The sequence below is a fragment of the Petaurus breviceps genome, unplaced genomic scaffold (assembly GCF_028583685.1).
Source record: "Petaurus breviceps papuanus isolate PSGF00001 unplaced genomic scaffold, PetGlider_PUasm1.0 90721, whole genome shotgun sequence".
Taxonomy (NCBI): domain Eukaryota; kingdom Metazoa; phylum Chordata; class Mammalia; order Diprotodontia; family Petauridae; genus Petaurus; species Petaurus breviceps.
Window position 1 is genome coordinate 2999830 of NW_027187322.1, and position 22752 is coordinate 3022581.

The window sequence follows — 22752 nt, forward strand, 5'->3', positions numbered from 1 at the left end:
TGGCATGCAGTAGGTGCTTTGTCAGTACCCCTCTCCCCTGCCCGGCACACAGTAGGTGCTTTGTCAGTGCCCCTCTCTCCTCCCCAAAACGCAGTAGGTGCTTCATCAGTGCTGAGTCGTGAGTTCTGCCTGTAGATTCCTGCAGGCCTGTGCTTCTGAGCAGTTTGTTGTCTGGGCCCACAAAGGAGAGCTATATGGAGGGGACAGCCTTCCCACTGTCTGGTTACTGCCCTTTTGGCAGCACCCCCTTCATTTTGCCTGCTGCTTTCTCATCTCTCCATCTTTCCCCCTTTCTGGGTGGTTTATTTCATAAGCTCTGAGAGCTTAATTTAGCTTGCTTTGTGCGAAGCCTGGCTCAGCCCCCCAGAGGTAGATGCTTCGTAGTTCCTAATGCGCTCCGTGGCGGTGGGCCCTGCTCCTTTTTCTGTCCAGGCTGGCCATGATAGCATTGACCTTGGAATTCCCATGAACTCTGGCGTTGGGCGCGTCCTGTGACAGTGATGCCTGCCCACCTTTCCTGCCATCATGAGGTTTAGCTGGTGACATCCAGACAGCTGCCTGTGCCCAGATGGTGGGGTTGGAAAGGCACAAGCAGCTGGCAAGATGGGGGCGGTGCCCTTTTATTATTACCAGAGCCTCTGGTAAAGAGACCAGGAGGCTCTTGAGGTCCAAGGGCTTCAGGCAGGGCAGCTCCTTTGTCTGTCCGTGTGGCCACGTCATGCTTACTGTAATCTCAGGCCCTGACCCCATCTGCTGGCCAGCTCCCTGATGTCGTCCCAGGGCCCACCCATCTCCCAGTGGAACGGTTGGGCAGGAAGGAAGATGACATCCTTCGGGGGCAAAGGAAGTGGACTTTCCAACTGTTAAATATCTCTGGCCAGTTAACCCTGAGGACTCTACCCTCACGCTTGTGTCAGGAGACATTCGTCAGACGCTCAGTACAGGCAGTGCCAGTGCATAGGCCGAGAGCCCTCATTGAGCATGAAGCAGACAATCTTCAGAGTTAACTTTGTGCAAAAGACCAGAGAAGAGGGCCATGGTCCCTGGTGCAGAGTACACAGGAGTGTTACCAGGATCTCTGTTGGGGATTGCAGAAAGCAGGAGGTTAAGGTCCCCTGCGGCTTGTCTAGCTATCCTTGGTCACCCTGCCTGGTGGTGTTGCCGTCTGCCCCCTTTGACTGTCAGGCATTTGCCCATCAAGGCCTCAGTCAGTTGTGAGGAGGCTTTGGACATGTTCCCCTCCACGATAGGGACACAAGTCGGGCCTTTTTACCTGGTGTCTTTTCTGCCTTTGTTTGGAATTACTGGGTTTGGAAGACACACAAGAAGGATTGGATTTGTCATGTGTGGAAGTTGGTTGTGATGCTTCTGTGGCCTGTGCAGGTGGCAGTAGCAGCCGCCTTGGGCTGGCTTCTCTGGGGTGGCCACTCCAGGTGAGGGGTGGCTGGTGGCCACAGGAGTGTGCTCCAGTAGCTGAGGCGCGCCCCAGGGGCAATCTGGGGGAAGGTTAAACCATCTTGGGTCGCTCTTTACTTGGGTTTCCTAAGAGACCTTCAGTTTCTTCATAAATGGAGGTATTGACCCTTAAGTCAGATTGGGCCGTTGGACAAAGGCTGAGGGTAGAGAACAGACAGCTAGATGAGTTGTGCTTATGCTGAAGGGGAACCCCTTTTAATTAGGATAATTCAAGAAATGGGACCTGATGGACTTTCTCTGTTTCGAGGGGTTTTTAAAAGGTTTTTAAGAGCTGTCTTATCTTGGAAGACTTGGGTTTCAGATGGCCAGGGTAGTAACAGGATATTGGGCCTTTATCTGGGTGACTTTATCCATGGCCCCCAGACTCCTGGGCAGAGAGAAAATGTATTTTTGAAGTCTGTCTCGTACTTCTGACTTGGATTTCTTACTTTGGATTCTCTGGTTGTTTAAGGAAGTCTCCCCTGTTGTATTTCTTTCTTTTTTTTTTTTTAAGCAATTGGGGTTAAGTAACTTGCTCAAGGTTACACGGCCAGTTATTTTTGTGTGGGTGCCAAGTATCTGAGGCCAAAACTGATCCCGGGTCTCCCGATGCCGGGGCCAGTGTCTCACTGTGCCACCTGGCCACCCCAACCCTGTTGTATTTTAGGAGCCCTCTTGATGAGCTTAGAAGACAGAGATGAAGTCCAGTGGGACCACCTCCCTGCTACCTCCTTGGTTCTGGATGATCTTAGGGTCTTTTTGGAGCTTGGCAGCAGCCTTGTGAGATGGGGGCCTTGGTCAGGGTCCAGGTGGTGTCAGAGGACTCCAGTCTTCTCCAGCTGAGGTCTCGGAATCAAATCAGAGATCACCTAGGCTCGGGGAAGCTCCTCAAGGACTGCTGGTATTCTCAGTCTCTAGTCTCAGATACTGAGGCCCAGAAGGAGCTGGGGGAGGGTCCTGGATGTTTGTTCTGGTGTTTTCATCATCCTCGGGGGCACAGATGCTGGAGCTATGCTCCCTTTTACCTGTTAGAAACCTGGACTGGTGGCCCAGGGCCCTCTGAACCTTACCCAGGAGGGGTCATTCTGTTCTATAGAGACAAGCTTCAGAATGGCAAGGCCCTTTGGGTCCACTTTGGTTCTTAATCCTGACTCAGGAGGGGCTTTTATTTTTCCACCTGTTCCCAGTTAGTTCTGGTCCCAGACCCTGCTTTGCCTGTGGCATGGTTGGAATGTGGGGTGGCACCCCAGCCTAGGCTGTGGGGGAGGGAGGCAGCTGCTCAGCCCCTCCTGGCTTGGCTGAAGGGCCATCTCTAGAGATCATTGGGTGTTTCCCCTGAGGGCACCTGTTTCATTTTTGTCTTTGTGTTTCTAGGCTTGGGCAGTACAGTTAATTGGTTATCAGCCCTTAATAAACATTCCTAGATTGGAGGGAGAGGTGAGGAAATCTTGGAAATCCCCATCTCTGCCTTCTGCTGCCTGCTCAGGGCTCTGGCTCCTGGGTTCTAGTGCTAAGGAGTGACCAGGCCATTGTGGGCAGGCACCACGTTTGGGTTGGGGCTTTGTGTGTGTGTGTGTGTGTGCCGGTGTAGAATTCTTGGGAGACTAAAGGGCAAAGCATTCAAGTTTTCCTTCTGGTTCTACTCTTTGGGGTAATGGTCCCTTTTGCTTTAGGCCTGTCATTCATTCTTTTAGCACCTCTTGGGAAGGAAGGGCTTTGAATTCTGGAAAGGCAAACAGCAGATAAATACTAGGTGCTATTTTGGTCATTTTTTCCTCTCTGATGAACATATGGTCAGAGCAAGGACTTATAGGTAAGTTTACCATGGGCAGGATTTTGCTTTGTGGGCAATCTATGCCAGATGAGGACATGCACAGACAGTCGTGGCTGTTTGAATGCAGTTCCCACCATGGGCCAGCTCTCTCTGATGGACTTTGCTCAGCCATCCAGTGACTGTGTCTCTGCAGTGAGATGATGGACATGGATGGTGTGCAGGCGTGGGAAGATGTCTTTTCTAGAGCTCTTCCCTGCCTCTTTGTCTTGCTGTGTTCCTGCCTGCAATGGAGACATAAGGGAGGCTGAGGAGGTGGCAAAGGGTCTCTGGACAGCTCTCATCTCTGGCTTGTTTGGGGGGCGAGGGCTGGGCCTTCTTCTACCTCTTCCTTTTGTTCTTGGCATATCCCAGACCAGGCACACTCTTATTTTGGGAAGGAAGAGACAAGGGGGGTCAGGGCCTGAGGTGTGGGCACGACGCTTTCTCTTGTTTGACTTGCCATCTGCCTATCTGGGCAGTTAAGGCAGCCTGAGGGATTCGGATCCCACTGTTTCTCTAGTGCTGGTAAGGCTGGTCAGCAGCCTCCTGGGATAAGTGCCATGGCCAGAGGATGCACCTGTCTGTGCTTAGATGACTTGCTTACGGGTCACACAGCGTCTTTGTGCTCTATGGCCTGTGTTGGGCTGGAATGCTATAGCAAAACCCTCAGGCCCTCGGGGCCTCCCCTCCAGGGAGGCCCCAGCATTTACTGTGGGCTTCTGGACTGACTGGATAGTGGATGGGTTTCCCACACCAGGAGTTCTTCTAGGCTAAATGGGTGTTTGTGTAATGAATAACAACTTCTTTGTATGAGGCTTTCAGGAATATTATCGATCTTGATAACACTATAATGTCATCAGGCCAAGAATTATGTCCCATTTTAAAGATAAGGAGACTGAAGTTCAGAGGAAAAACCACTTGCCTTGTGGCCTTGGCATTAAGTAGTAGAAAACTAGGCCCCAAGCTCAGTGTTTCCCTGCCAGAGTTGTGTCCCTCCTGAGAGTGGCTGCTACTTGTGGCCTCCAGAGCTTAGTTTGGGCTTGTGTGAGGTGAAACAGAATGTGCTTTTAAAGCAGTCCAGCGTCTTAGAGGCAGTGAGTGAGTGGCTGTGTGCCCTGCTTCTGACTTGAATCTCTCCTATTTGACCCACTTGGGCAGAACCAGATACAATGAATGGAAATTGCCAGGAGGGAGATTGAGGCTGACTGCTAGGACAGGCTGCCTCCAGAGGTGTGGGGGGGGTCTCCTCCCAGATCCTGGTGTCCTCTAATCTTTCTCCAAGATTGTTCTATCCCGTTTATCCTTTCTCTGGGCAGGGATCATTGAGATTGAGGCTGTGAACTGGACCACGACTATGCTGACCCTGAGGGCCCCCCACTCCTACCCACCTCATGCCATTCGGCCCATCCTCTCGATTTTTCCTTTGCAGCATTTCTCGTCCATCCCTTCCATCTTTTCCCTGCTCTTGGCCTACTTCAGGCTGCATTACATCATGTCTGCATGGGTCCAGAGCTAACCCCATTTTTCTCCCTAATCCAGCTCTTCAAATCATCCCAATGCTTCCTTCTTCTCACAGCCGACATCTAATGAGTTCCAGGGATCGTCTGTCCTCCTCAGATTTATGGCAGGGACCACGAAGACCCCTGGTCCTCATCTCCCATTTTGCAGAGGAGAAGCTGGCCCCAACAGTGGGAAGGGATGAACATCCCAAGGCCAGGACTGTCATAAATGATGGAGCTGGGGAGTCAGCCCACTTGTTTCCCCTCAGGCCCTTCCCCACCTGTCTTTTCCTCTGTCACGATTGTCTTCCCCACCATTTCAGCCTGTAGAAATCCTATCTATCCTTCAAGGCCTGGCTTCAGGCTCCTCTTCCCCTCCTTTCTCTCACCCCGTGATACCTGTCAGAAAAAAAGCTCTTCTCTTTTCTGAACTCCTGCAGGGCCACAAGCCCTGGGCATAGAGTCAGGAAGACCTGAGTTCAAATTCCTCATGAGACACTTGCTAGCTATGGGACACTGGGCAAAGCAAAGTGCTTTTTCCCCTGTAGTGTATGGCCTCTCAGAATCGATTGGAGTAATCTGTCCCAAATGTCTGAGGGATGAGGGAGATCCAGCCACCATGTGGGGCCTGTCCACGAAGGCCAGGCAACTTTCCAGATCAAGAGCCTCAGGGTGGCCCAGGCAGAGGTGGGGCCAACAGAGGACTTGATCAATGACCACCCTCAGTCAGTGTATCGGTTTGATACTTACCTTTTTCTTAAAAAATAGTTTATAAGTTTATTTTCTTTTTATGTCACCTACATGTATAACCTCTCTCTCTCTCTGTCTCTGTCTCTCTCTCTCTCTCTCTCCCCTCCTCTCCCTTTATTACCCTGCCTCTCCCTGTCTTCCCCCCCTCTCCACCACCCCGTGTAACAACAAAGAAGAAAAAGGATTTTTAAAAAATTCAGAAAAATTAACTAAGTTTTGAAAACCATTTAATATTATTCCACACACATAGGAACCCTCTCCCCCCCCCCACCTTGCAAAGGAACAGGGTTGGGGCAGGGTAAGCACTTTCACATCTCAGAGCCAGAGGTTGGCAGCTCACCAGCCTGGGCCTGGGGCTGGCTCGTCTCGGCTTTGAGCCCCTCCCTGTTCTCCTCTCTCTCACTCACCAGCTGCCCCCATGACATCAGAGTTCCAAGGAGGACATAAGCCAGTTGTCTAATGATCCTGAACAGAGTCTAGGTCCAGTTCAGCTCGGCATTCAGGGCTTTCTTTGTCTTGTGCCCATTTGCTTGTCTGCCACCTTTTATATGCCTTGACCTTGAGGGCTTGGTTGCTCAGAGTTTCTGCTCAGGCCCTTTTCCACCTGCCTTTTCCTCTGACTGTATTGTCTTCCCCACCATCTCAGCCTGTGGAAATCCTAGCCATCGTTCAGGGTCCCATCTCCCCCTCCCCCAGTATTCAGTAATCCTTCCATGATACCTGCAGGGCCACAAGTCCTGGACCTGGAATCAGGAAGACCTGAGTTCAAATCCACCCTGAGACACTTACTTACTGTTGGACCCTGGGCAAATCACTTTACTTCTGTTTGCCTCAGTTTCCCCAGATAATACCTGCACCTACCTCCTACCTCCCAGGGTGGCTATGAAGCTCAAATGAGTTAATATTTGCAAAGTGCTTCACATGTTGCCAGACACTTAGGAGGAACTTTGTAAATGCTTATCCCCTCTTCATTTCTTCCCTTGCATTCTCCTGTCTTGTCTGCCTAATTTCATGGGGACTTTGTCTCAGTCCTTTAGCCCCTCACACAGGCTTATACACCTCATGCGTCTTAGGGGCAGAGTGTGGCCTTTGTCATAACTAAAGAATAGGCTTTTCCCAAACTTTGAAGCCTGTTTTTACCTTCAGGCCTGCATTGTTGCTGAAAGGAATTTTCCTGGCCTGGTTTTCTCCTCCTGCCCAACATATGCAGGTGAAGGTCCTGCCCTCTCTGGGCCAGACTCAACTTGCTCGGCATTTTTTTCTTGGAAGCCATAACTGGGCCAGGATCCTGCCAGCTCCCACAAACGGGAGATGGGAGAGGCCCCTGAGCAGCCCAGCTCTGCTTTGGGCCCCTTTGACTGGAGGATTCTCTCCCAGGCCCAGCTGGCCAGATTCCTCCCGGAATTCATCCCAAGAAGGGCAGAGTTTAGAGTAGAATCCGTGGAGCATGCCTCCTTCTCCTGGAGTATCCTCCCATGTGCTGACAAAGCCCCTTTGAGGATATGGCTCAGACTAGATTGAGTAAGATTCCAGCTGACTGGAAGCCTTTGGGCTCGAGAACTGGGGTTGTTGGAGAGGACTTCTGACTGATCAAACGGAAGGTTTCTGGGTGTCTGCTTTAGGTCACTCTTTTCCACCTTCCCAGGCAGAACTCCCGCATACTTGGCCTTTCTGATGACTTGTAGTGACTGTAATAAGAACGTCAGTTGAGAACCCAGTTTACAAACACTCCCGGGCTCAGAGGAGATCTTGCTGGGGCACAGGCATTGTTGTCCACCCTTGGCAGCAGAAGAGCCTGGGCCCAGCATCTGACGGGCTGTGCCTGTCTCCACCAGGCCTTACTGCCTGCCATCCTGAGGCTGCAGGTGTGCTAGAGCCTCTGTATGCTAAGGGCCGCCCTAGACCAAGAGCTCCCCATGGTTCCTTTAAGTAGATCTTGCAGCTCTGTGGGCTGGTCCCCGGCATTCTGGATTCTGCCCTTCTGTGTGATATGGAGCAGACTTCCTCTCTGGTGCCTGTTTTCCCATCTCTTGGGTGGCAGCGCCTTCTCTCACCTCGTGGGGCTGTCATGAAGGGGACCCAGGTGTCCCTTATAAGCTTTGAACTCTTGTATTAGCTGAAGTGATTAGCACAAGGCTCCTATGGTGCTCTTTTGGAACATGGTGGTGGCAGCAGCCAGGACTCACTATGGCAGGCCTGACATGCACCACGGATCATAGTGAGACTTCTACTAGAGGTCTTCAATCAAAATCACGCCAAAGATGATGGTGCTATCTGCTTTGGTGGCCATAAGAAGGCTTCTGAAAAACGGGCTGAGGCCCTGCCCTCTGCCTCCCATCCTTGCTTCTTGCTGCCAGTGAAAAGGAGCAGGTGGTTCTTGAAATGAAGAGGAGCTTCTTTGCGCCCCCCATGGCTCAGTGGGCTGGGCCCAGGGAGGCAGCCGTGTCTGTGTACACCAGTTTGCCTGCCTCCACTCCCTTACTGCCCAACTTCCCTCATGACCACCTCTTACACCCCAGGGGCTTTCCTCTTGAAATTACTTTTTATAATAATTGCCAGTGTTTCTAGAGTACTCTCAGGTTTGCAAAGTGCCTTACCTGCATTAACTCTCTTTATCCACACTACTACCTGGGGGAATGGTGTGGTATTATTCCCTTTTGGCAGATGAGGAAACTGAGGAGACAGAGGTCAGGGGACTTGCCTAGGGTCACACGACTAGGGAGTGTCCGAGGCCAAATTTGAATCTAGATCCTCCTGCAGCCTAGGCACTCACTGCTTTCCCAGCTGTGTAGGCTTTGTATTTAATTCTTGATGTACATGTTGTATTCCCCCATAGGATGGCAGCTCCTTGAGCGCAGGAACTGTTCCCTCTGTAGTTGGTTTTTAACGGTTTGTTATATGGCTTCTCACTTTGAGTTAAGGTCAGTTTATTGAATCAAGACAGTAATTGAGTGTGTGTATGTGGCAGGCCCTGTGGAAATAAAGCTGGAAAGCCCCTGTTCCTGTCCTTGAGGGCTTGCATTGGTGGTGCCTTGGGCTGGCTAAAAGGCCCAGAGCCCTCCTCACTGGCGGCTGCTTTTGTCCAGGTGGCACTTGTCCCCAGGTGTTGTTTGAGTTGGAGCCTCTTGAGGACAAGGTGCCAGACTTGGAGGACGGCTTAGGGAAAACTAATTGCAGCCTGCAGTCCCCACAGTCCATGCCCACTGCAGCCCCTGAAGCCCTCTCCTGTGGCAGTCACAAGGGATCTACCGAGCCTTCTCCAGACTTCAGGAAGCCACTGGAGCCTTGTGAGCAGGGGAATGATAGGGTCTGGTCTGTGCCTTCTATTGCAGTCGGCCGCTAATCCTGTGGACGTTTGGGGTAGGGGAGGTAGATTTCCCAGCACTTGGCAACTGCTTCAGTATGGGAGGTTGGCTGTGAGAGGAGCAGAGGAAGATTCTGGGTTGTGGAGGTGGGTGGATGAAGGGATGGCAGTGCCCTTGAGGGAAATAGGGACCTTTGGGATCAAGGTGGGTTTGGAGGGTGGGTGCCGCGATGTTCTCCAGCCCAAGCTGTTCCCCATGCCCGGTGGCAGTCAGGAGCTCAAGCCAGGAATCACCTGGGGCTCCACCTGGTTCAGGGAGAGCAGCGTGCCAGGGTCCCAGCAGGCAGGAGGAGAACCTGGAGAAGTTTGACTAGACTGAGAAGGGGGTGGTTGGATACTGACAGCAGGTCGAGAAGAATGGGAATGAGCAAAGGCAGCTTGAGAAATCCTTGGGAGTTTTAGAGAGAGTGGCATCACGGGGCCACAAGCACTTATTAGGCCCCTGCTGTGTGCTGGACATACAAGGACAAGACCCAGAATGGGCCCTGCCCTCCCGGAGCTCACAGTCTAATAATGGGGGAGACCACAAGCAGGTGGTAATGAGATAACCAAAGGAAGGTGCTAATTAACATTCAGGGGTGAGGAGGTCAGAGGCCAGGTTGCAGGGGGCTTACAGGTGACCGAGAGGGAAAGGCAGTCATGGTCAGTACTTTTCTAGAACTTTGGCTGCTGAAGAATAGAGCTTGGCTTTATAGCTTGGGATCCCAGGGACGGGGAAGGAGTCGGTGGATAGGAAGAGGTTGAGGATTAGAGGGAGGGAGGGAGGTGGTTGTAGAGCCAGCCAGAGAAGAGGCTGTGAAGGGCACAAGAAGATTTGGACTTGCTGAGAAAAGAGGCCATCAAAGATTGGAGGGAGAAGAGAGAGTGTTATGGGGCGGGGGAGGGGGGGAGTGTGGAAGTGACAGTGGTTGGCCTTTGTTTTCTCAGGAAAATATGAGAGAGGGTCTAGGGGTAGAGAAGAGAGAGGCCTTGGAACAGCTGAGTTGGGAATGGGGTAGGAGCAGCTTGGGAAGAGTAAGAAGTCTGGAAGGCCGAATTGAGATGATTTAACCTAAATTTGTAGACTCAGTCTGGATAGTGTGAGACCTCCTTTGGTAAGGTAGGGGGGGAGGAGACAGCTAATGGAGATAGGCCGGGGTTAGATCCCAGGTGGAGACGGGACAATGGGGGTGGTGGAGGGTTCCGAAAGTACAGGAGAGCCTAAGGTCGGACAGGCTAATAGTAGGGGCAAGACTGGTGAAAGAGGAAAGTGCCTTCTGAGCTCCTGAGAGTGGCCCATAGTGGAGATCCCAGCCAGGCTTGGAAAGAAGTATTCCCACTTCGTGATTCTGGCTGTAGAGCCCTTGTGGTGATGTTGGGATGGAGCTTGCTGGAGGCCATGGCACTGGAGGACCTCCCTCACTGGGGGCGTGGGCCCGAAGCCAGACACGGCTGGACAGGGGTGGATGGACTGTGTCATTGTCAACAGTGTTCCAGTTGGTTAGATCACGGCATTGGTGGAATATCTAAGAGTCATTATCAGCATTTCTTAGTAAAATGAGTTTGAGACCTTGCTATCTGTGGGTGACATCTTGGGCAGGCTGTCGAACTTCACCAGCTCAATTTCTTTTCCTTCTTAGGAGGCTGGGTTGGATGGTTTCTCTAATGACAACCCATGAATCTGTGACTGACTTCTTTAGAGAGAAAATATTCTCCAATTTGCTCTTGGAAGTTGGCGATCAGTATGCCCCCTAGGGAGCTCCAGGGGAGCTGGAGTATGCTAGGGCTTGAGAATTAATTGTGTTGCAGCTCTCTATTAGCGGTTTTACACTTCAGGCTACAATAGGTCCATTGGAACGCTTATTCTAGCATTCAGGACTGTTCTGTATTCGCCATGGGTCCCTGTCTTGTGTATTGGTTTCTGGTGAGCTCTGGGACTGATAGTCGGGCTCATCCTCAGGTCCTCCTTCCTAGCAATCACTTGACCAATTCAGTAAACATCTGTTGTTGTTGAGTTGTGTCCAACTCTTAGTGACCCCATTTGGGGTTTTCTTGGCAGAGATGCTGGAGTAGGTTGCCATTTCCTTCTCCAGCTCATTTTACAGATGAGGAAACTGAGGTAAACAGGGTGAAGTGACTAGTCCAGGGTCATAGGCTGGATTTGAATTTAGGAAGAGGATTCTCCTGACTCCAGGTTGGGCACTCTATCCAATGCTTCACCTAGCTGCCCCTGTGAGGGAAAGACAGCACACAAAAGGCTGCTGAAAGGGGGAGCAGGTGGGATGGCCACCTGGGAGAGGGGGAGTGATGTTCTGTGGAATGGGGGCTCGAACAGAGCTGCGATGGAAAGATGGTGGTTTGAGGGGAGAGACCACCAAGGGTGAGTGGAGAAGGTGCTGAGTCCACCTGCTTGCTGATGAGATTTCAGGCGATTGACCACCTCCGAGCTAAGCTGAACTGCTGATGGAAAATAGAATAGTATTGATTGACTGATTCTGGGGACTGCCCCAGCTGCCCTCTAAGACCCCACTCCCCTAGGCCTCCCATCGATTAGCTACTGCGAAACTCTTGCTGAAGCCTCAGCCTTCACCTGTCTTGTGTTCTCCTTTTCCTGATGCAGGTGAGGAGACTGCTTCTGCAAGCAAACCTGCCTTTGGGCTACTCAGGCTCTGGGGCCTGGAACAGCTTTGGAAGAGGCGGCTTCTGTGGCACAGAATCTGATTTTGCTTATCGGGAACAGGGAGCTATTTTTGAATTGGAAAGGAAAAAGCATGAGATTTTGCAGATATCGGTAACTGCCAAGTTGTATTCTACTGTTACAATGGAGAGTTGCATTGGGTGGCTTTTTACCGACTCCTGTTTTAGCTCCTGTCCTTGGTGGCCTCACTGACACCTACCTAGCTCTGGAAAGGGCTCTGTGATCAGAGGGGGGTCAGAGTTTTAATCCCATTTCTACTGCTTTTTCCCCTCCCTGGGCCTACATTTCTTTGTAAGATGAGGGACTAGGTCTAGAACTGTGAGCCTCTTCCTCCACGGTTACAATAGCCACCATTGGGCCTAACTGTCTCAGCTTACTTCCCTACAGAAACTCCAGGTCCTAGAATTCTGAGCCCTCCAGAGCCCCCTCTTGTGGACCTTGGGCCTGCCCCTTTGTAGGCACTTTGCTCACCCGTGCCAGGGCCCAACAGCAGCTTCTCATTTCAGGCCTGACTCTGAGCCCTCTCCCTCTGTGGATGCTCACTTCCTTCCCTTGGCTGTTCCTGAGGCCCCCTTCCCCCTGCTGAAAGCCATTTCATTATTGGCTTTCCAAATGCTGAGGAGGGGCAAATCACTGGACCCCAGTGTTCCCATTCTCTTCTTACCTCCCAGAAATTCCACATGGATTAAGGAGAGGCTTCTCAAAGCAGATTTGTGGGCCGCAGTTCAAAGGTATAGGAGCTTCTAGGAGGGTGGGATCAGGGCTGACTCATCCTTGAACTGGAGAAGCTCGGAAGAGTGGGAGCCCACAGAGGGCTTTGCCAGCTCACCAGCCCTTGGGCTGAGGCAGGTGGGCAGGCAGCTTGGAGAGGTCTATTGCACATCAGTGTGGTGCCCCAGTCCTGGAGATCCGTAACAAGACTGTGCGCCTGGCATGGACAGTGGGGTCTCTTATTGCCTGCACCCAGCCCGGTGCCCACCTTGGGAGCTGGGAGACCTGGATTCTAGCTGTCTAAGGGCTGCTCATTGGGCACTTCCCATAGCTGACCCTCAGGTCCCAAAGGTTCTGTGGTTTGAATTAATGTTACCTATTTCTAATGCTAAGTTTACACCTGGAAAATTGTTTGAATTTTCATTTGAATATCCTGCCTATGATTCTGTTTAATCACTAGAATCTTTTTCCAAGATTTATTTTACATTTTAAACCAATGGGAAATAGTTTTGTTCATCCAGTTAATAAAAGGATGATGTTAGCACTCTAGGTTCTGTGTAACTTTGAGTTGACTTGATGGAATATTTGTGATGTTACTAGTTTGCCGAGAGAGGCCCAGATGGGAAGCTTTGTGGCTGCCCTGGGGACCGGGTGCTGTTCCTGGAAGTGTTCAGAAGCCCAGCCAGACTCAACTGAGAGTGATTTGGGCAGCATATCTTCCTTTCTGTGTCTAAATTCAGTCTCTTCCTGGATATGAGTTAGTGGGAAAGGAGAGTATGTTGGATATGGAAAGGCCCATAATAAATGACCACATTTATTTCTTTTAGTATCTTTGTCTCAGGACGGTGCTTGAAGTAATTCAGAACTAGCTCCTGCATCTGCCTGGCATTCTTAGGAATCTGGTTATTGTGATGAAGAAAAGAATACAAACATGCCAGGAGGTAGAGACAGTCACAGCTAATCAGCTAATGCTCGTGTGTCAGGACACATATGGGCCGGGCAGCGTAGAGCAGGAGCCTTTTCCTTAAGGAGCTTGGGGGGCGGAGATTATGCATCAGTCAACAACAAGCATTTTTTAAGTGGCTACTGTGTGCCAGATGCTGTAAATCCACATCGTGTGCAGCGATATCCAAACGATGTAGAGAACTCGGCGCTCAGTGGTAGAGTACAGCTCCCTTTGCAGAGAGGGCAAGAATAGACCTGGATGATAGTGGCCTTCAGCTGGAGAGGCCAGGGTCTCCATAGTGATCCCAATGCAAGGCAGTGAGCTGTGAATGAACTGGCCAGACTCGGTGAATAATGGGTGAATGGGGAGACGAACTAGGGGCCATTGACCTCTCAGGAAGTTGGTGCGAACAGCTGGGTCTTTTGTTTATTTTTTGAGGTGGTGGGCTGTGTGTGTTGGGAAAGATGACTGGGACCTGAATGTTGCAATGTCCCAAGAGGAAGGATCAACGGTACTCTTGTTCTAATTGGGACAGAGAGCCTGAGTATGTGAGCCAAGGGAGCTTACAGTAGAAGCCATGAGAATGGGTGTTGTTATAATTCCCTTCCTTCTGGGACACTGATATTTGTAGCACTGTGCTTTGTACAGTAGAAGGGAATTGTTACTGTGTCCTAGTCCTGAGCTGTGTTTTTTAAAAAATTACCCATGTTGCAGTGGGAAAGATGAACTTTTTTGAGAAATTTTTTTATGATCTTTTAAGAAAAATTATTTAGTGTTTTATCTTTCCCCAGTGTAAAAACAATTTTTAACATTTGTTTTTAAAAATTTGAGTTCCAAATTCTTCTTTTCCCCCCATCGAGAAGGCAGGCAATTTGATATAGGTAATACATGTGTAGTCATACAAAACATATTTCCATATTAAGAAAAGAAAAAAATGTAGACTAAAAAGACAAAAACAAACCCAAGAAAAAGAAAGTTTAAAAGTATATTTTCATCTGTATTCAGACTCCATCAGTTCTTTCTCTGGGAATGGCTAGCATTTTTCATGTCCTTCACAGTTGTTTTGGATTATTGTTTTGCTGAGAAGAGCTGAGTCACTCACTGCTGATCATCTTACAGTGTTGCTGTGACTGTGTACAGCATTCTCCTGGTTCTGCTCGTTTCAGTTTGCATCAGCTCATATAAGCCTTTCCAGGTTTTTCTGAGAGTATCCTGCTCATCGTTTCTTTACTTTTTTTTTTTTGTACACATACAAATATTATTTAGTTATTTTCATCATTCACTTTTATAGGATTTTGAGTTCCACATTTTTTCTCTCCTCCTCCCCCTTCTTCTCCAAGATGACAAGCAATTTGATATAGGCTCTACATGTACAATCATATTAAACATTTCTACATTAGTCATATCGTGAAAGAAGAGTCAGAATGAAAGGGGAAAACCATGAGAAAGAAAAAAACAAAAAAAAATCATATGCTTCCATTTGTATTGAGACTTTATAGTTCTTTCTCTGCATGTGGATGACACTTTCCATCTTGAGTCTTTTGGAATTGTCTTGGATCGTTGCATTGCTGAAAAGAGCTGAGTCTATCAAAGGTGGTCATTGAACAATGTTGCTGTTACTGTGTACAATGTTCCTCTGGTTCTGCTCATTTCACTCAGCATCTTTTCATCAGTCTTTCCAGGTTTTTCTGAAATCACCTGCTCATCATTTCTTATAGCACAATAGTATTCCATCACAATCAAATACCACAACTTGTTCAGTCATAACCCAATTAATGGGCATCCCCTCAACTTCCAGTTCTTTGCTACCAGAAAAGAGCTGCTATAAATATTTTTGTACACATAAGTCCTTTTTTTTGTTTTTATCTCTTTTGGGAATCAGACTTAGTAATGGTATTGCTGGGTTAGAGGGTATGCATAGCTTTATAACCCTTTGGGCTTAATTCCAAATTATTCTATCTAATGGTTGAATCCCTTCACAACTCCACCAACTGTGCATTAGTGTCTCAGTTTTCCCACATCCCCTCTAGCATTTGTCACTTTTCTATTCTGTTAGCCAATCTAATAGGTGTAAGATAGTACCTCTTCTGAGGAATTTTTAAATCTTTAACATTTGAGTTAGAGAAGATTCTTTGGAACTCTTAAATCTCTTCCTCAGATCAGACTCACCCTATTTCTGAATAACAATTACCTACATTTGGCTAGTAAAGGAAAATTTTCATTCCTTTCTTATTTTGTTGAACAGATTTGTAATTTGGAAACATTTTTTTCTGAGGGGCTGGCATAAAATCAATGAATGAATGCAGAATGAATGGGACTGACACAGGACTTGGAGAAACTCTTGAGCCAGCCTCACACAGATAGCAGAGGTATCACAGAGGTGATCAGTAGTGGAGCAGGCCTAATTGCACCTGCTTTCCAGGAATGGGGAGCTCTTTACCCCTCCCTAGCATCACTGAGTAAACTGGGCAAATCCTGGCCCACTTGAAGCGCCTTCTCTGGCTTCGCCATCTCCTCCTGCTCAGTCTCCCCTTCTTTCATTGCCAAACAACTAGAAAAAATGCTATCCAAGTAGCTTGTCTGGCATTTCCTCTCCTTCCACACACTTCTGGGGTTTTTTCCCCTTTGCCTAGACCACACCTCTGTGCTTAATCACAATTTCTTAGTTGTTTCTCTGGGACTTTTTCCCTATTAAAAATTAACTTGGTAAGAGTAGGGATTGTGACTTAACTATTTGATATCACTAGCAATCAGCACAGTATAGTTACTTAACTATTTCTCGAATTGCATTGGTGAATTTCCAAGTGAACCAAAATTCTCTTTACATTGGGAAGTTGTGAGTGTGTGTGTGTGTGTCTAAGACATACAGGATATAATATAAAAATGAAACAGACCCTGCCCTCAAGGAGCTTACATTCTCCTGGGATACACAACGTGTACCTCAGTAAACAAATACAACACTGGAGTTTAAACCCAGTCTCAGACACTTCCTAACTGTGGTACCCTGGGCAAATCACTTCACCCTGTTTGCCTCAGTTTCCTCCTCTGTAAGATGACCTGGAGAAGAAAATGGTGAACCCCTCCAAGATCTCCACCAAGAAAACCCCAGATGGGGGTGGCTAGGTGGCGAAGTGAATAGAGCACTGGCCCTGGAGTCAGGAGGACCTGAGTTCAAATCCAGCCTCAGATACTTAACACACACACACACACACAAACTAGCCATGTGACCTTGGGCAAGTCACTTAACCCCCATTGCCCTCCAAAAAAAATAGAGAAAACCCCAGATGGGGTCACTGAGAGCTGGATGTGACTGAAATGACAGAGTGATGAAGACAAAATGAATACAGAGTATAGACATAATAATTTCAGAAGGGAGAGAGGCCTCAGGCTGGGTGGAGCAGAGAAGCAGACTGGGCATCCTGCTGGTTCTCCTGCACCTTCTGAGGCTGGCCTAGGACAAAGAAAGTACCTTTGTCTACAAGATGCCTTGGTCCTCTCTCCTCCTGTGTCCCTTCCTTTCCCTGTGAGATGAATTCTCTTGTTACTCACTTTGGTGGAGTGATGGCAAAGCAGTGTTTCCTAGTGAACAGAGGCCTAGTTTTTCTTTCTCTCCTGTCACAGACCCACCTTAGAATCTTCCCTCTTTTCACCTTTCCGATGCCTCTTAAAACTCAGGGATATCATGAAATTCTTTTTATTTGAATATTCTCCTAGTTTTCTGGGCCAGTATTTTTCTAGTTTTCTATCAACCCACATCCCTGGGATACATGCAGTTGGGTTGGAGCCTGGGGCATCTAGGTGCCACCTAAACCCACCTAATGTACTACCACCAGGGTTGGAGGGGTGCTGGGGCAATCCGTAGCTTGAGAGTACGTGCAGCCTTCTGGGCCATCTTAGCTCATGTTGCCAAGCCTGCTGTGCCTCAGTGTCCCCGTTCCTGCCAGGCATGGCTGTGCCAGTCCCTCCTTATTTAGCTGGATCCTTCGGTGTAGTTTCCTTATCTCCTGCCATTCTGGACGCTGACTCTTGGGGCCCAGCGAAAGCCTTGCTGCCAGAGCCCTCTGTTTTCCATTAAGGAGTGATTGGGAGTTGCCAGCCAGTCCTAATAGTCTTCGGGTGGAATTCTCATCCCTCAGGCTCATTTTTGTGTGTGCACTTCTAGCTGCTTCGGGGGTTCGGTTTGTTGAGGGGTTATGGCTCTTGAGGTCACTGGGTGCACCCGTCACCTTAGAATAAGCCTGGGCCAGACCCCTGCTGCTCGAACAACTGGCCTTCACAGTGGTCTTTGGAATGGCCCTGGAGTTACAGGCTGCGGCCAAATGCTGAGCTGGTCTTTCTTTATACGATTCTCTTTCTCACACACCTCCTGGCCTTTCCTCGGGGGATGGGGATGGGGATGGGGAGGGGGAACGAGGAGGGCAGCGGCTGCAGTTCTTCAATGTGAACTGTCTTCAGCTGGGCGGGCAGGACCTCCGTTGCCTTTCCCTCTCATTCTCCGACTCTGTCTGCCTCCCCTTCCCCTCTTCCCATGTGGGCTGTTTTGGTGGTCGCCTCAGCCCCCGTTGCTGCTGTCCACTTGGATAGTTAGGGGACAGTTACTCGGGACAACCTTTTCTCCTCCAGAGCTTTTGTTGGAGCCCCCGCCCTGGGGTGTGCTGGGCTAGCTTCCGAATTTTGCTTACTTGGTTTGTTATGTAAATAGATCTTCCCCCCTCTGGCTGTTACACAAACAGGAAGCTGTGTGGCTTTCTCTTTCTCTCTTTTTTGCTTTCTCTTCTTTGCCTCGGGTGGGAGGAGGCCGAGCTGGGCCTGTGTTGTGGAATCTGAAGATGCAGATTTCCTGCCTGTTTGGTGGGGGTGGGGGTGGGGGCTGGGGCTGTACTTTCCTGCTTTTCACTAGGTGTTTTCTCTTTGCTGATCCCTAGAGTGGGGATATGAAAATGGGAGGTTCCTGTGCTGAGGGCTGCAGAGCGTCCCTTTGGGAGGGACCGAGGGGAGAATCCTGGGCACCCGCCTGCCCAGCCGCGGTTCCCCAGAAATACCGCAGTGTTGCCTTCTGGACTGAGCGGCTCGGAGGGGTGTTTTTCACGTTTTTAAAATAGAATGTTAAAGATCATTTTGGCCATGCTGTTGGAGGGGAAGTGACCTCCCAATGATTAGAATCCAAGCCTGTTTCTTCATATGGGTTATGTTTGGCCTAGCTTCCCCTCAGCAGCTTCTGGGGTGAGGAGGAGGCCTCCTGGGCTCCTCTTCATGTTTGCCTCTGCAATCAAGTTCCTCTCTTAGTGAGAATGAGATTCAGAATAGAATGGCCTCCTGGCTGGTTCCTCTCTCTTCTCCAGCATGAAATTTGAAGGCAAATCAAGAGATTATTAGTACTCACTCTGCTTCTGGCCAAGAGTGAGCTTTGTAGATATCTGGATCCTGGGAGTGCCCTGGGTCTTGGCACCAGGTGCCTGGTCTTTTCCCAAACCCCTCATCTGCTTCCTCTTTCTCTCCTGGTGGTCTGCGGACACTCCATTAATGAAGTTACTTCTGTTTCTTCCTGCGGTTGCAGGATTTCCTGAAGTGGGAATGCTTCTTCCTCTTTTGTCTCTCTTTCTTTTCTTTGAAGGTCCTACTGTGTGCTAGGCACTGTACCAGGGGGTATACAAAAAGTGGCAAAAGACAGTTCCTGCCTTCAGGGAACTTACAATCTAACATGGAAGACAATCAGATAGGGTTAACAGGGGAAAGGCAGGCACTCTTAAGAGGGTCTGGAGGAGGCTTCCTGTAGATGGATTTAATTGGGGGTGTTATAATGGGGACTGGAAGGAAGCCAGAGAGATCTGTAGTCAGAGTGGGAGAGGAGGAGCATTCCAGGCATGGGGGACAGCCAGGGAGAATGACCAGAGCCAAGAAATGGAGGCACTTGTCAGTGGAACATCCAGGAGACCAGTGTCACTGGATAGAAGAGGATGCTTTGGGAGGAAGGTGTAAGAAGCCTGCACAGGTAGGAGGGGGCTAGGTTAGGAAGGGTTTGAGTGCCAGGCAGTAGGGAGCCCCCGGAGTTTATCAGGTAGTGGAATGACAGACCTGTGGAATAGGAAAATCACGTTGGTGGCCAAATGGTGGATGGATTGGAGAGGGGAGAAGACTCAAGGGAGGCTGAGCCCCCAGCAGCTCTTGGAAATCTCCAGGTGTGAGGTGATGAGGTCCTGCTTTCAGGGTGGGAGAATTTCAGAGGAGAGAAGGGGGCATGTTCACAAGATTCTGGGAAGGTAAAGTTAACAGATTGGGACGGGGAGGGGGAGGGGGGGGGCCGGGTGAGGAATTGTGGATGATGCTAGATTGTGAGCCTGAAAGGTGGGAAAGGGGATGTTGAGCTTTACAGTGGGAAGGTAAGGGAAAGGGAAGGCTCAGAGGGGAGAATAATGCGTTCTCTTTTGGACATGTTGAGTTTCAGATGTCTACTGGACCCCCATCCAGGATGAGATATGTCTGAAAGGTTGGAGGTCAGCAGAGGGATTGGGGCCTCAAGGTAGATTTGAGAATCATCAGCATAGAGATAGTAACTAAATTTACGGGGCTTGATGAGATCACCTAGTGAAGTAGTCTAGAGGGCGAAGAAAATAGTGCCCAGGATAGAACCCTTAGGGACCCCTATGGTTAGATGATGCGATCGATCTGGAGGTAGATCCAGCAATGGAGACAGAGAAGTAGTCAAGAGAGTAGCAAATCAATGCTGCTAGAATAAGAAAGTCCATTTAGGGAGGAAAAGTCTTTGAATCAATATTGTCAGATAAAAATCTGACATAGGAGACTAAGGACCATTTCCCAATAACTTAAGGGTCAAAAGACAGGAACAGTTTTCAAAAAAGTAAGTGCAAGCTAACTGTAATATAGAAATGTTCCAAATGACTACAGTAAAAGAATCGCAAGTTTAAAACAACCTGGGGGGTTTCCCATCAAACCCACTGGCAAAGAGTGTTAACAGATAGGCTCACTAATTCAAAGTTAATGAGCTGGGAATTGATCCAACCCTGCAGAAAAATGGGAAATGAAAAAAAATATAAACCAGTATAATGGAAGTTGGTATATTAGAGATAAATCTGATTTATATGGCACTCTAAGGGCTATAAAGTTCATTTCACATAACAATTCTTTGTAGCACAGGATTCAAGTATTGCTCCCATTTTATAGATGAACTCTCTACCATGAAGAGGCCAAAAAAAAAAGCCTGTAAATTACCTCAGAAAAGATGTGGCAGCCACGGGCAACAGTAGTTTAGGAAAATAATTTCCAATATTTTTTGTTCTGCGAATTCCTTAAAACAAAAAAATGTGTGCTCCCAAGGTAATTTAATATATTACCCCATAATCTTTTAGATTTTATTCATTAAGGATTTAAAATCACTATAATGATAACTTTTGTCCAAAAAAGCTACAATTAAAATTTACATCATATAATTATAATTACAAATATAAAATTATATTCTACCCATGATTACATAAACAAAATATAAAATGACAAGACTTTCATTATAAAATAATTACAAATGCTATATATGGGACATTCTTTAAGAAATTAATAAAAGAAATAATCTTAAATTTACTTTACAAATTTTTTGAGTGTAAGTCACATTTTATTTTATTTTAGTTTTAGTTTTTTTGCTTTTTGGGTGGGGTTGACTTGCCCCAAGTCTTATGGCTAGTAAGTGTCTGAGGCCGGATTTGAATTCAGGTCTTCCTGACTCCAGGGCCAGTGCTCTATTCACCATGCCACCTAGCCGCCCTGTAAATCACATTTTATTTTGTTTTTGTTTTTTTTTAATCATTTTTTATTTATTTTAAAATCACATTTTAAATGAAATATGTTGCAGTGTGGGAGATGTTTAGTTTAATAAAATAATAATCTATAAACTTAATTTTTGTGTTTGATTTTTTTTTAACAGAAGTTTGCCATATTTGGCCCAATATCAGACAGACAAAATCTCTAATTTGCATCTGGTTTATTTCTGTGTTTTGATTTAAAATAATAATAAAGTGAAAATGCATACTCTAATATGTGGTACAAAATGGTAGGAAAATTCTATAGTTTTACTGAGAGATAGAAATTCATTTTATTTTTTGCTACCTTAGCAACTGGCAAAAAGGAGTAGATAAGAATATAAGATAGTTGCTTTTTTTACTGACTATTGACAAGAATTGTATTAAGTAATAAATGTTCTTAAAGTACAGTTGCATGTATATATATTTTTTAACAATACTTACATATAAACTAAAGAAAGACTCTTGTCAGACATGGCTCTTCTTTTTTGCCAGTCTCATGCGGCTGTCCTGTCACAGAAACTCTACTATGAATGAGTGACCAGTGTTGTCTAGCAGATCATTTGAGAATTCTCCAGATAGTAGCATACCTAGAGGATAATAGTTAAAGGAAAAGCGATGTAAGATTTATTTCTGCAGAGGATTTGTAATGGCTTGTGTTGGTTTCAACATGGTTTGTGATACTCATGCCCACTGATCTTCAAGCAGCCTAATATTTGTGCAAGAGCAGAAGCATTGGCAACACCTTGATCACATGATTATAGCTGATGAGGTATCTGGTGAAGCATACAGAACCCAGATGAAAGTTTGTGCATGCACCTTACCGTTCTTTGGAATTGATTTGTGCTTGAATGGCAGGCCCTTGTGGTTTGGAAACAATTTGATGACAGGTTGAAAAAATGTAAAAAGCTTAGATTAAAAGTTTAAAGTGGATTAGATTTTATTAAATTTATTATGGCACTTAGAAATTAAAAGAGTTTGATGTGATAACTTCAGAAATAAAAGTCATTGTGCTAAATCATCATGATGATTTTTGAATCACTGAAGAAACAAACTATAATATGTCAGATGTGCCCATGCTTGCTGAAAAAAATATATGTAACATAATAAAGCATTTATTTGCTGTTTAAAGTATCATTAAAGAATGTTAAGCATGAATGTCTTGGATTGTCATAGAGGACCACTAAACAAGAACTGCTGATTTTGAATATAAAGTCATTTTAAAAACAAGTTCACAGAAATCTTGGCATGAGACCTACTGAAGTCAGAGAGTATGTCCAAGGTTGAAGCTAGAGGAGCTTTTCTTTGACAGAATAAAAGTGAAAAAGATCTGTCAGGATTTCTGGTTTCTCCTTTAGTAACAATGGATCTATCCCATCTGAACCCTTAATACCACAGCCTCCCATGTACAGAGTAGGATCTTAGAGAAGTCAACTCAAGGTGACAGAGTACATCTAGAGGAGTGGCATGCTTGAAGGCACTGAGGAATTGCTTATCAAGGCATCAGAAATTAAGAAGGATGACCAAAAACTTAGTCTTTCCCAACTCTGAATCTGTGAGTCCATGAAAAGTTATGCTAAACAAAGTCAGGGGTGCTTCCCACAAAACCCACACAGAAGACAAAGGCAAGTTTTTGTGAGAATTATTTGAGAGCAAATCATATCTTTGCTGTTGTACAGTTGTGTGATAGTAATGGCAATTAAAGATTCCCCTGTATTGGCTTGGTTTT

The 22752-nt window shown here is 47.4% G+C and overlaps 1 protein-coding gene across 1 annotated transcript in view; it reads left to right on the forward strand.

The window, feature by feature from the left end:
• Window positions 1-22752, forward strand: part of PACS1 (phosphofurin acidic cluster sorting protein 1) — a 92795-nt gene that overhangs the window by 1284 nt on the left and 68759 nt on the right. The gene's annotated exons all lie outside the window — the stretch shown is intronic.